At 39.2% G+C, this 14471-nt stretch overlaps 1 long non-coding RNA gene across 1 annotated transcript in view; it reads right to left on the reverse strand.

Annotated features, from left to right (window-relative positions):
* Positions 1-1256: 1256 nt before the first annotated feature.
* LOC139754702 (uncharacterized) overlaps positions 1257-14471 on the reverse strand; it is a 66131-nt gene continuing 52916 nt past the window's right edge. The window contains exons 2-3 of the long non-coding RNA XR_011713929.1: positions 9454-9539; positions 1257-8468 (exon numbers count right to left, since the gene is read on the reverse strand). This is a non-coding gene — a long non-coding RNA (uncharacterized lncRNA). The remainder of the gene's footprint in view (positions 8469-9453; positions 9540-14471) is intronic.

Below are 14471 nucleotides of genomic sequence, written 5' to 3' on the forward strand. Positions count from 1 at the left end.
TATCCACTCCCAGATATCAAAAACACTTCACTTCCTCCAGTTTTTCTCCATTCAAACTTACCTCCCAATTAACTTGACCTTCAACCCTACTGTATCTAATAACCTTGCTCTTATTCACATTTACTCTCAGCTTTCTTCTTTCACACACTTTACCAAACTCAGTCACCAGCTTCTGCAGTTTCTCACCCGAATCAGCCACCAGTGCTGTACCATCAGTGAACAACAGATAACTCACTTCCCAAGCTCTCTCATCCACAACAGACTGCATACTTGCCCCTCTTTCCAAAACTCTTGCATTCACCTCCCTGACAACCCCATCCATGAACAAATTAAACAACCATGGAGACATCACACACCCCTGAGAACCAATCACTTTCCTCTCTTCCTACATGTACATGTATATAAACGCACATACATGCACATATACATAACATTGTATACATACATATACATACACAGATACATACATATACATACACATATATACACATGCACATATTCATACTTACTGCCTTCGTTCATTCCCGTCACTACCGCGCCAATATGATATGTAAGTAATGGTAATAACATATCAAATAACACTTAAGACTTATCCAAGGAATGAAAACAATATGCAACACATTAAGATGATACACATGTATCTGCCTATTTCTCACATCCACATGTCTTTGGGACAATGGGTTAGGCTAGATAAAGATTTATCACATATCTTTCCAAATACATAGATTATTAGTTTATGCATTAGCTTAAAACCTACTGAAAAGAACTAAATAGAAAAGAATACCAGAAGATTAAAAATAGAATTCAAATTGATGGCTTTAAAATTGAATATGATCACACCTCGCCTAGCCTACCTAAATTGCAAACGTTCTACTGTGTCACCCACATTTCCATATTTTTTTCTTGTATACATCCTTTTAGTGCATGAGTTAGTCATGAACCTATTAAAGAGAAATGTGTAGAAAAATATTAAATACAATTTACTTCATCATTCACCAGGAAAGATGTATGTTTTGAGCTTTGAAATGACTAATCTACACTCCACTCCCTGAACTCGAAACATTCTAAACTGTACACTGTTTCTTTGTACTGCCCATTTTTGTTAAAATATATTTCATAAAATTGTCATCTGTGTAATTCATACTAAAGAGAATTGTGTATAAGAATATATATATATATATATATATATATATATATATATATATATATATATAATGTTCATTTTTTTTACTTTGCTTTGTCGCTGTCTCCCGCGTTTGCGAGGTAGCGCAAGGAAACAGACGAAAGAAATGGCCCAACCCACCCCCATACACATGTATATACATACACGTCCACACATGCAAATATACATACCTGTACATCTCAATGTACACATATATATACACACACAGACACATACATATATACCCATGCACACAATTCACACTGTCTGCCTTTATTCATTCCCATCGCCACCTCGCCACACATGGAATACCATCCCCCTCCCCCCTCATGTGTGCGAGGTAGCGCTAGGAAAAGACAACAAAGGCCACATTCGTTCACACTCAGTCTCTAGCTGTCATGCAATACTGCCCGAAACCACAGCTCCCCTTCCACATCCAGGCCCCACACAACTTTCCATGGTTTACCCCAGACGCTTCACATGCCCTGATTTAATCCACTGACAGCAGATCAACCCCGGTATACCACATCGATCCAATTCACTCTATTCCTTGCCCGCCTTTCACCCTCCTGCATGTTCAGGCCCCGATCACTCAAAATCTTTTTCACTCCATCTTTCCACCTCCAATTTGGTCTCCCACTTCTCGTTCCCTCCACCTCTGACACATATATCCTGTTGGTCAATCTTTCCTCACTCATTCTCTCCATGTGCCCAAACCATTTCAAAACACCCTCTTCTGCTCTCTCAACCACGCTCTTTTTATTTCCACACATCTCTCTTACCCTTACATTACTTACTCGATCAAACCACCTCACACCACACATTGTCCTCAAACGTATCATTTCCGGCACATCCACCCTCCTGTGCACAACTCTAGCCATACCCCACGCCTCGCAACCATACACCATTGTTGGAACCACTATACCTTCAAACATACCCTTTTTTGCTTTCCGAGATAATGTTCTCGACTTCCACACACTCTTCAAGGCTCCCAGGATTTTTGCCCCCTCCCCCACCCTATGATTCACCTCCGCTTCCATTGTTCCATCCGCTGCCAGATCCACTCCCAGATATCTAAAACACTTTACTTCCTCCAGTTTTTCTCCATTCAAACTTACCTCCCAATTGACTTGACCCTCAACCGTACTGTACCTAATAACCTTGCTCTTATTCACATTTACTCTTAACTTTCTTCTTTCACACACTTTACCAAATTCAGTCACCAGCTTCTGCAGTTTCTCACATGAATCAGCCACCAGCGCTGTATCATCAGCGAACAACAACTGACTCACTTCCCAAGCTCTCTCATCCCCAACAGACTTCATACTTGCCCCTCTTTCCAAAACTCTTGCATTCACCTCCCTAACAATCCCATCCATAAACAAATTAAACAACCATGGAGACATCACACACCCCTGCCGCAAACCTACATTCACTGAGAACCGATCACTTTCCTCTCTTCCTACACGTACACATGCCTTACATCCTCTATAAAAACTTTTCACTGCTTCTAACAACTTGCCCCCCACACCATATATTCTTAATACCTTCCACAGAGCATATCTATCAACTCTATCATATGCCTTCTACAGATCCATAAATGCTACATACAAATCCATTTGCTTTTCTAAGTATTTCTGACATACATTCTTCAAAGCAAACACCTGATCCACACATCCTCTACCACTTCTGAAACCACACTGCTCTTCCCCAATGTGATGCTCTGTACATGCCTTCACCCTCTCAATCAATACCCTCCTGTATAATTTATCATATATATATGTATATATATGAAAAAGTGAGTCAGTTGTTGTTCGCTGATGATACAGCGCTGGTGGCTGATTCATGTGAGAAACTGCAGAAGCTGGTGACTGAGTTTGGTAAAGTGTGTGAAAGAAGAAAGTTAAGAGTAAATGTGAATAAGAGCAAGGTTATTAGGTACAGTAGGGTTGGGGGTCAATTCAATTGGGAGGTGAGTTTGAATGGAGAAAAACTGGAGGAAGTGAAGTGTTTTAGATATCTGGGAGTGGATCTGGCAGCGGATGGAACCATGGAAGCGGAAGTGGATCATAGGGTGGGGGAGGGGGCGAAAATTCTGGGAGCCTTGAAGAATGTGTGGAAGTCGAGAACATTATCTCGGAAAGCAAAAATGGGTATGTTTGAAGGAATAGTGGTTCCAACAATGTTGTATGGTTGCGAGGCGTGGACTATGGATAGAGTTGTGCGCAGGAGGATGGATGTGCTGGAAATGAGATGTTTGAGGACAATGTGTGGTGTGAGGTGGTTTGATCGAGTAAGTAACGTAAGGGTAAGAGAGATGTGTGGAAATAAAAAGAGCGTGGTTGAGAGAGCAGAAGAGGGTGTTTTGAAATGGTTTGGTCACATGGAGAGAATGAGTGAGGAAAGATTGACCAAGAGGATATATGTGTCGGAGGTGGAGGGAACGAGGAGAAGAGGGAGACCAAATTGGAGGTGGAAAGATGGAGTGAAAAAGATTTTGTGTGATCGGGGCCTGAACATGCAGGAGGGTGAAAGGAGGGCAAAGAATAGAGTGAATTGGAGCGATGTGGTATACCGGGGTTGACGTGCTGTCAGTGGATTGAATCAAGGCATGTGTATGGGGGTGGGTTGGGCCATTTCTTTCGTCTGTTTCCTTGCGCTACCTCGCAAACGCGGGAGACAGCGACAAAGCAAAAAAAAAAAAAAAAAAAAAATGAAAAATATAATTTACCTTATCATTCACTGAGTGAAAGACAAAAGTTATGGAAACAGGCAATATGACTCTAGATGCTATGTAAGTTTTTCTAATTTTTTCTGAATGTTTAGATAATCATTAGTTCATGTATAAGATAACAGTGTGAAAAAAAAATTAGAATTACTGTATTATTTACTAAGATGAAAATTTTTAAATATAAGACGACCAACTATTCACCTCCCCAAACTGGAAATGGTCCAAACTGTGTACTTCTGAACAGTCCACATTTCTATTAAAGTATTTTTGTTAATAGTGTACTCTGTATTTAATGTTTAATATATGAATTTGTTAAGAATCTACTGAATATCAATGCCATGTACTGTTTTTGTACATGTATTCAGGAGCTATGTGAGGTGAGTGTGATGAGTGAGATGATGGTGCATGTATTATGTATAGCCTAATCTGTTCTGGCATAAAGTGGTGCCGCAGCCAATTATTTCCATCTCAACAGAGAGTTAGGAGAGACTTGATGATGTGGAGGATGTAATGAGGAAGGTAAATATGGATTATAAGATAAAAACGATATTGATTTAATTTTATGATAAACAAATGTATTGAATTTTATGCATTATTTAGCACGCACTTTGCTGTAGTAGTAAATAATAGTCACAATAATATTTTTCATTTTTCCTTACTCTCTTAAGTGAAATATGTTGATAAAACTGGGAAGCATATTAAGTTAAGCTATACAAACAAAGATTGGTAGGGAACTGCTTTCCTGACTTTGTAACCCTCCTCAAATGTTGCCATTCACATGTATGTTTCTCATTTGTATTACTTTCAATTTTATGAACTAGGTGGTTTTGTATGTATCAATACAAAAGCTCAGTGTGTTATATGTAAGTGAAAACAGCAATAAACTTCATGGAGTCTTTCAGACAGCTAAAAAATGATGTTAAGTGTGGCTGTGTAGCAGAATTTGCTAAATGATTATATTGTACTTTTCCATGTAATTACTCGGTTGGGGATGAGCCAAACATATATGTGCTTTCTGCATTGTAATAGCATAATCTTCATTGTTCTAGGAAGAAAATAATTTTCCATTTATCCTGTAATTCCCAAATTTTTGGGGTAAGAAAATTATCTTTGATATTAAAAGATTAATTGGAAGAGCAGCCTTAATCTTCACATATGTCAGTGTCCTGCGATACAGTACCATCTTCAAAATTGATAGATGAGGAAAAAAATTTCATGATAGATTTACTTTCCTTTATGGTGCAGATACTACTCTCATAACCACCATAATGGTAAGCAGCTGCTAATGTGCTAGACCTACATTAAGTTCATTCAGTATCTTGAACAGGCTCACTTGTATCAGGAGTACTTGCTTGGCACTTAAGAATGGTGGTGACTGGTTCATGTGGTCAGAGGTGTAAAAGTATATGAGTGGCAAACAGTATGGCTTTATTTTTTGAATGCTAGCAGAGAAATGACATGGTGGGCAGTTTGGCATGCACAGCATTGGCAGCCCATGGTGCACAGCCAGCTGGGCTCACATAACATCATGACCACTTGTGTTATAATGAAAAAGTGGGAGTAAATTAAGTGCCCGCCCTCTATCAAACTCGTTATATTGAACCATGCTATATAACGAGACTACTGTTATGCCTTTTCTCCACTCTCTGCTCTCCTTCTCTCTCCCAGTCTTATACATACTCATTTACTTAAGGGAGGCTGATAAATGAAAGACAATGTAATGTGTGAACAATATGCATTCCTAGAGTAATACTGTGATGTAAATAATGTTAAGTAATTGATACTCCCTACAGCAGAGTCAGGCACAAAGGAAAACCACATGCCAACAATGTCTTGTTTACTTGTGCCTATGAGGTCCATGAATACTTGTGAAGTCTTTGAGGATCTCATACCCCTGGTGGCTAGTTTGGTTTGTAGAATAAATCAAACAAGGATTTCTGTTACAATAATATGAGAGATGTATATTAATACAAATAACCAGAACAATGAAAAAATTAACAAGCTTTAGTTCGAGGACAAACTGCTGACTACACTGGATTCACTTTTGCAAGGAACACCAACTGCTGCATTATCTAGTTCAATTTCAGTGCTGGAAAAGTCAGTGTCCATAAAGCCATTTCCCACATGCAGAGAACTAAACTAATACAAAAAATATCAAAACATGAAAAAATTAACAAGGTCTAGTTTTAGGGTGAATACTGCAACGTTGGATCCAATTAGGTTATGTGCACCTTTTGATGCCTTAATTTGGTGACCCTCAGTGATGGAAGAATAAGTCTCCGGAAAATCACTCTCCACATGATCTGAAGACTGGTATGATTATAAAGTAATTCAGAATCATCATCTGACCGTTTCCTCTAAGTCAAGAAAAGCTGTTTAATTCTTCCCTAAAACGATCATGGAAATGTATTCTCCTTAGCATGGCTTGAAGATGACGGACTGTGGGGAGATGTTATTGTGCACCACCAACTCATGGACAGCTTTAGAATAAGCATGAAAATCAATACAGACATCTACACCTATAGGAGTAACTTTTTCTACATAGATCTACTTTTATATTTTTCATACTTGTCTGTCACAACCCTTGTTAGGAAGGTAGTGCCAGAAAGAGATAGAGAAAAGCTGCATTTACTCACCCCCCCCTCCAGACAACAGACATATATGAAAGATTTTATGATCAGTTAGCAAAAATTTGTAATGAACATGATTCTATCATAGTAGGAGATTTGAACATACTGGTAACTAAATGAGAGAATCCCTTTCCAGCAGCTCCAGGAGTGGACTCTAAGTAAATTTGCTTGACAGTGCCCTGATCCAATTAGTCAAGAAACCTACTTGGGAAGAAAATAAATTTACTTCTTACTACAAATGAGGATCTTGTTAAAGTTGGAGAAAAGTTTGGTATAAGTGATCACCAAAAAATTGCTTTTGAAGTCACTGTCAACATTGCTTGTGATGTTGGTCAAAATGACAGTCACGAAAAAAAATTGCCCAATTTTAAACATGAAAATTTTAATGATCTTCACATTGCTCACAATAAGCAAACCTGGGGTGATACAGTCAATGAGAATGACATGAATGTAACTTGGAAAAGCTTTAGAAAAATCTTCAAAGCGGCAGAGGGAAAACATATATCAATGCATAATAGACAGTCTATTTCTAAAACTTAACCAAGGTGGTGGAACGATGAAATAAAAAAGTGCCTGTTGTCTATGACAGTAGCTCATAAGAAACTCTGAGAATCTAATAACCAACCTGACAGAATAACGTATGTAAATTTGCAAAGAGAAAGTAAGAGAATTATACGACAGTATCAGGTGTATATTGCTGAAGCAAAAGAAACCATAAGGAGTTTCATAGTTATGTTAAAAGCAAGAGAGTCATTACTCGGTCAATAGGTCCATTAATTACAGAAAACAGTGATGGTTCAAGACAACAAAGCCATGGCAAAAAAAGTAAATTACCTTTTGTTGCATCTGTGTTTACGATCAAAGACATAACCCATGTCCCAATTCCAGTTTCATTGATATGAGAGGGGAGCATTCCTCAACACATTGACATAGCAATAAACGGAATGAAAATAAATGAAATGGCAGGTTCTGATATGTTTTCTTCGAAAACAATGAAAGCGGCAAAAAACGAGATAGGCCCTTGATTGCCCTTTTCAATAAGTCACTTACTACAGGAAAAGTTACAAATGAATGGAAGTTTGCCAAAGTAACACCGTTATTCAAAAAAGGTAACAAGTCACTGCCTGGAAATTATCACTCTATTAGCTTAAGGTCTGTAATTGGAAAACTTATGGAAACCATCATTCAAGAAAAATTGTAAGCCATTTAGAGGACCACCAATTAATAAAAAAAAAACTCTCAGCATGGATTTCAATGAAATCGCTCATGTCTGACAAATCAGCTTGCTTCCTATAATGATAAAATCAACATGCATGACGAAAGTAAAGCAGTTGATGTCATCTATCTAGACTTTCAAAAAGCTTTCTACAAGGCTCTGCATTAAGGATTACTAGCAAAAATCAAGTCACATGGCACTGATGGGGATATACTCCAGTGGATAGGAAATTGGTTAACTGGCTATCAACAAAAAGTAGCGATTAATGGTAGAGCCTCACAAGGGTTAGATGTAACAAGTGGACAGCCACAAGGATCAGTCTTAGGACCAGTTCTCTTCCTCATATACATTAATGACACTGATAATGGGCTGCATTGCAAGATATCAAAATTTGCTGATGATACAAAGTTGAGAAATTAAACAACATCTACAACTACAAACTGACAAAGACACACTGATTGATTGAGCTCATAAGCTCATAGTTTTACACGATGGGAGTAAAAATGAAAAGCAAGCCACAGTATGAATTCTGAACTACAAAATGTAAATGAGGAAAAAGACTTGGGTGTAATAATCTCTGGTGAACTAAAACCAGCAAAAAGAGCGGACAAAATTCTTGGTTTCATAGACAGAGCCTTCAAATTTAAGTACATGGAAATCATCCTTACTCTTTACAATTCTTAGGTTCATCCACATCTTGAATGTTGCTTTCAGTTTTGGTCACCCTACCTGAAAAAGACATAGAAAGAATGGAGAGAGTACAGCATGGAGCTACCAAGATGATTCCTGGACTAAGAAACAAATCCTAAAAGATGCATTTATACAACTTGAATCTATTTAGCTTAGGAAAGAGAAGATTAAGGGGTGATATCATACAAATATTCAAAATTATCAAAGGCTTTGATAATCTTGATCTATCAAGTTACCTAAGACTTGACTCCTCTGATTTTACTCATATTAATGAATAAAAATTCAAGACTAAAGGATTTACCTAAAATTAGACAATGTAATTTTTTTTTCAATTGGATTGTTAACATATGAAATAATCTGCCAAGAAGAGTGGTTGAAAGCAATAATTTGGTTAAGTTTGTAAATAGACTTGATAAATACTTCAATTCAATTCCACAACTTTCATTATTTGCGCCTCCATAGTAAAAATAACAATTTTCAGTTTATTCTCCTTGAATTATCCGCATGCCTACTATTCAGTGAGTATCTGATATCTTTACTATCACAAACAGCCTCAAAAGGACCCAATGGTCTGTTGCTGTTTGAATTCCTTTGTATATATGAGGTTACAGAATGAGTGGATAGGCACCTTTCGTGAGGTTATGTCACAGGTGTACAGTCTTGTGAAAAAACTCGCTTTCCAAAAAAACATTTCCCTGCTACTGGAAGTGGTGCAGCCTTGGACCTGCAGGAGCACCCAGAAAAATGGTCTTGAAGTAACTCCAGGACTCTTTCAAGAAAGGAGTCCAGGGGCAATTATAAATAAATGAATAAATAACTACATGATGTCTCATTGATAGACCACCATATTTTAGCAATGTACATTATTATCTTATACAAAATATTCTACTTCACAGCAAACTCATCTTAAATTACATAATATTTAAGCAGTTTGCACTACATGAATATTCTAATGTAATTGCCACACTTATATAAGGTCATGATCTTTTATTGACTATATACAGTATGGCAAAAAGAATTCTACCTTCGTATTCCCTATGTGTCGTAGAAGGCAACAAAAGGGGGCCGGAGCTAGGGGCTGGAAACTCTCCCCTTCTTGTATTTCAACATCTAAAAGAGGAAACAGGAGTCAAGCAGGGAGTGCTCATCCTTATCAAAGGTTCAGATTGGAATGTCTGTGATTATTTAGGCTCATCCTTATCAAAGGTTCAGATTGGAATGTCTGTGATTATTTTAATCTTCTGTATTATTTTGTGGACTAAGGATGTTTTGGTTTTAAACTTCATTGTCATCTTCTTTTATATGTTTTATAAACTGTAATGTATTAATTTGTAAATGAAACTGTGGTCAATAAACTATATATCTATCTATCTATCTGAATGTGTGTGGATGCAATCCAAGATGAAAAGAGAGGGGAGAGATAGGCAGTGTGTTTGAGAAAAGGAACCTGGACATTCTGGCTCTGAGTGAAACCAAGCTCGAGGATAAAGGGAAGACTGGTTTGAAAATGTCTTGAGAGGACGAGAGCAAAGGAAGGAATACCACTAACCCTGAAGCAAGAGTTGTGGAAGTGTGTGACAGAGTGTAGGAAAGTAAACTCAAGACTGATGTGGGTAAAACTGAAAGTGGATAGCAAGAGATGGATGATTATCAGTGCTTATGCACCTGGTCATGAGAAGAAAGATCATGGAGGTAAGTGTTTTGGGAGCAAATGAGTAAGTGTGTCAGCAGTTTTGGTACACAAGACCAGGTATTAGTGAAGGGTGATTTAAATACAAAGGTAATGTGGCAGATAAGGGTATAACTGGTGTGCATGGGATATTCAGTGTTATGAATGGAAATGGTGAAGAACTTCTGGAGTTGTGTGCTGAAAAAAGACTGGTGGAAGAATACCTGGTTTAAAAGAGAGATAGATGGTAGGGGAGAAAGAATACTTCCCATGTATTCCATATGTGTCATAGAAGGTGACTAAAGGAGGAGGGAGTGGAGGGCTGAAAACCCTCCCCTCCTCGTATTTCAATTTCTTAAAAGGGAAACCGAAGAAGGAGTCAAGCAGGGAGTGCTCATCCTCCTCGCAGGCTCAGACTGGGGTGTCTGAATGTTTTTGGACGCAACCAAGATGAGAAGAAAGGAGAGATAGGTAATATGTTTGAGGAAAGAAACTGGATGTTCTGGCTCTGAGTGAAATGAAGCTCAAGAGTAGAGAAGAAGAGTGGTTTGAAAAAGTCTTGGAAAGTAAAGTCAGGGGTTGGTGAGAGGACAAGCGCTAAGGAAGGGGAAGCACTACTACTGAAGCAGTTGTGGGAGTATGTGTAACAGTGTAAGAGAGTAAATTCTAGACTGAAGTGGATACAACTTAAAGTTGATGGAGAGAGATGGGTGCTTATGCACCTGGTCATTGAGAAGGAAGATAATGAGATGCAGGTGTTTTGGCTGCAGGAGAGTGAATGTGTCAGCAGCTTTGATGCATGAGATCAGGTTTTAGTGATGAGTGATTTAAATGTGAAGGTGAGTAATGTGGCAGTCTACTTGGTACTTGTGTGAGGAAGTACCAGGAGAGATTAAGTGAGTGTAGAATGGCAAAAGGTGAGAGCAAATGACGTAAGGGGAGTGGGGGAGGAATGGGATTTATTCAGCAGAGATGGCTTGTGCAAAAGATGCATGTGGTATGAGAAAGGTGGGCAGATTAGAAAGGGTAGTGAATGGTGGGATGAAGAGTAAAGTTGTTAGTGAAAGAGAAAAGAGAGGCCTTTCAACAATACTTGCAAGGAAGGAGTGCAAATGATTGGGAGATGTACAAAAGAAAGTGGCAGGAGGTCAAGAGAAAGATGCAAGGGTTGAAAAAGAAGGCAAATGAGAGTTGGAGTGAGAGAGAATCATGAAACTTTAGGAAGAATAAAAAGATGTTTTGGAAGGAGGTAAATAACGTGCGTATGACAAGAGAACAAAGGGGAATATTGGTGAAGGGGGCAAGTAGTAACAAGTAGTGATGAAGAGAGAATATGGGGTGAGTATTTTGAAGGTATGTTTAATGTGTTTGATGATAGAGTGGCAGATATTGGGTATTTTGGTCAGGGCGGTATGCAAAGTGAGAGGATCATGGAGAATGGTTTGGCTAAGAGAGAAGAGGTAGTGGAAGCTTTGTAGAAGATGAAATCTGGCAAGGTGGCAGGAGTGGATGGAATTTCAGTAGAATTTATTAAAAAAAAGGGGGTGACTGTGTTGTTGATTGGTTGGTAAAGATATTCAGTGTATGTATGGATCATGGTGAAGTGCCTGAGGATTGGTGGAATGCATGCATAGTGCCAATGTACAAAGGCAAAGGGGATAAAGGTGAGTGTTCAAACTACAGAGGCATAAGTTTGTTGAGTATTCCTGGGAAATTATATGGGAGGGTATTGATTGAGAGGGTAAAGGCATATACAGAGCATCAGATTGGGGAAGAGCAGTGTGGTTTCAGGAGTGGTAGAGGATGTGTGGATCAGGTGTTTGCTTTAAAGAATGTGTGTGAGAAATACTTAAAAAACAGATGGATTTGTACATAACATTTATGGATCTGGAGAAGGCATATGATAGGGTTGATAGAGATGCTTTGTGGAAGGTCTTAAGAGTATATGGTGTGGGAGGTAACTTGCTAGAAGCAGTGAAAAGTTTTTACCAAGGATGTAAGGCATGTGTACAAGTAGGAGGAGAGGAGAGTGATTGGTTCCCAGTGAATGTCAGTCTGCGGCAGAGGTGTGTGATGTCCCTATGTGTGTTTAATTTGATTATGGATGGGGTGGTTGGGGAGGTAAATGCAAGAGTTTTAGAGAGATGGGTGAGAATGCAGTCCATTGGGGATGAGAGGGCCTGGGAAGTAAGTCAGTTGTTGTCCGCCGATGTTACAGCTCTGGTCCTTGATTTGAGTGTGAAACTGCAGTAGATGATGACTAAGTTTGGAAAAGTATGTGAAAGGAGAAAGTTGAGAGTAAATGTGAATAAGAGCAAGGTTATTAGGTTCAGCAGGGTTGAGGGACAAATCAATTGGGATATAAGTTTCATTGGAGAAAAATTGGAGGACATGAAGTGTTTTAGATATCTGGGAGTGGACTTAGCAGCAAATGAAACCATGGAAGTGGAAGTGAGTCACAGGATGGGGGAGGGGGCAAAGGTTCAGGAAGTGATGAAGAATATGGGGAAGGAGAGAACGTTATCTCGGAGAGCAAAAATGAGTATGTTTGAAGGAATAGTAGTTCCAACAATGTTATATGGTTGCGAAGCATGGGCTTATAAATAGGGTTATGCGAAGGAGGATAGATGTGTTGGAAATGAAATGTTTGAGGACAATATGTGGTGTGAGGTGGTTTGAATGAGTAAGTAATGAAAGGGTGAGAGAGATGTGTGGAAATAAAAAGAGAGTGGTTGAGAGAGCAGAAAAGGGTGTGTTTAAATGGTTTGGACATATGGATAGAATACGTGAGGAAAGACTGACAAAGATCATATATGTGTCAGAGGTGGAGGGAACAAGGAGAAGTGGGAGACCAAATTGGAGGTGGAAGGATGGAATGAAAAAGATTTTGAGTGATTGGAGCCTGAACATACAGGAGGGTGAGAGGCATGCAGTGAAAAGAGAGAATTGGAATGCTGTGGTATACTGGGCTTGACGTGCTGTCAATGGACTGAACCAGGGCATGTGAAGCATCTGGGAGGATCCATGGAAAGGTCTGTGGGGCCTGGATGTGGAGGGGGAGCTGTGTTTTCAGTGCATTACACATGACAGCTAGAGACTAAGTGCGAACGAGTGGCCTTTTTTGTCTGTTTTCCTGGGACTACCTCGCTGAAGCAAGGGGTAGCGATGCTGTTTCCTGTGGGATGGGGTAGCACCAGGAATGGATGAAGGGAAGCAAGTATGAATATGTACATGTGTATATACAATGATATATCCCTGGGATAGAGGAGAAAGAATACTTCCCATGTATCCCCTGCGTGTTGTAGAAGGCGACTGAAATGGGAGGGAGCGGGGGGCTGGGAATCCTTCCATTCTGTTTTTAATTTTCCAAAAGAAGGAACAGGTAAGGGGGCTAGGTGAGGATATTTCCTCTAAGGCTCAGTCCTCTGTTCTTAACGCTACCTCGGTGATGTGGGAAATGGCGAATATATATGATATATGTATATATGTATGTATATGTGTGTGTATGGGCATTTATGTATACATATGTATGTACATGAGTGGATGGGCCATTCTTTCTCCCTCTGTTTCCTGGCACTACCTCGCTGATGTGGGAAACGGCGATCAAGTATAACATAAATAAATAGAATAAAATAACATTGTGAGTAGGACAGATGGTCAACTGGTATTATGAGATAATGTATTAATTGATGTCATGTAAAAGAGAGGCTTTTGGTTGTAAAGTACTGAGAGGGGCAGCTGGTGGGAAGTCTAATTACAACCTTGAGGAGGTGAGGGTGAAGATTTGTAGAGGTTTTTGGAGAAGAGGAGACAGTGTCGGGGAGTTGAGAGTGGTGAGAGTTAGTGAGCCTGGAAATGGGATTTGTGTGAAGAAGTAAAGGGAAAGATGGAATGTAGAATGGCAAAAGGTGAGAGCAAATGAAGTGAGGAGTGGGTGAGGAATGGGAGGTATTTAGGGAAGCAGTGATGGCGTGTGCAAGAAATGCATGTGGCATATGAAAGGTGGGCAGATTAAAATGGGTAGTGGTGGAAAGACACACTAGAGTTGCTTGAGTAAAAGAAAAGAGAGGCATTTGGGCTGTATTACAAGGAAGGAGTGCAAATGATTGGGAGATGTATAAGAGAAAGTGGCAGGAGGTCAAGAGGAAGGTGCAGGGGTTGAAAAAGAGGGCAAATGAGAGTTGGGGTGAGAGAGTATAAGTAAACTTAAGAGAGAATAAAAAGATGTTTTGGAAGGAGGTAAATAATGTGCAAAAGGCAAGAGCAAAGAGAACAAATAAGGAAATCAGTAAGGGGAGTACAAGGGGAAGTAATAACAGGTAGTGATGGAGTGAAGAGGAGATGGAGTGTGTATTTTGAAGGACTGTTAAATG

This window comes from Panulirus ornatus, chromosome 17 (assembly GCF_036320965.1).
Source record: "Panulirus ornatus isolate Po-2019 chromosome 17, ASM3632096v1, whole genome shotgun sequence".
Lineage (NCBI taxonomy): Eukaryota > Metazoa > Arthropoda > Malacostraca > Decapoda > Palinuridae > Panulirus > Panulirus ornatus.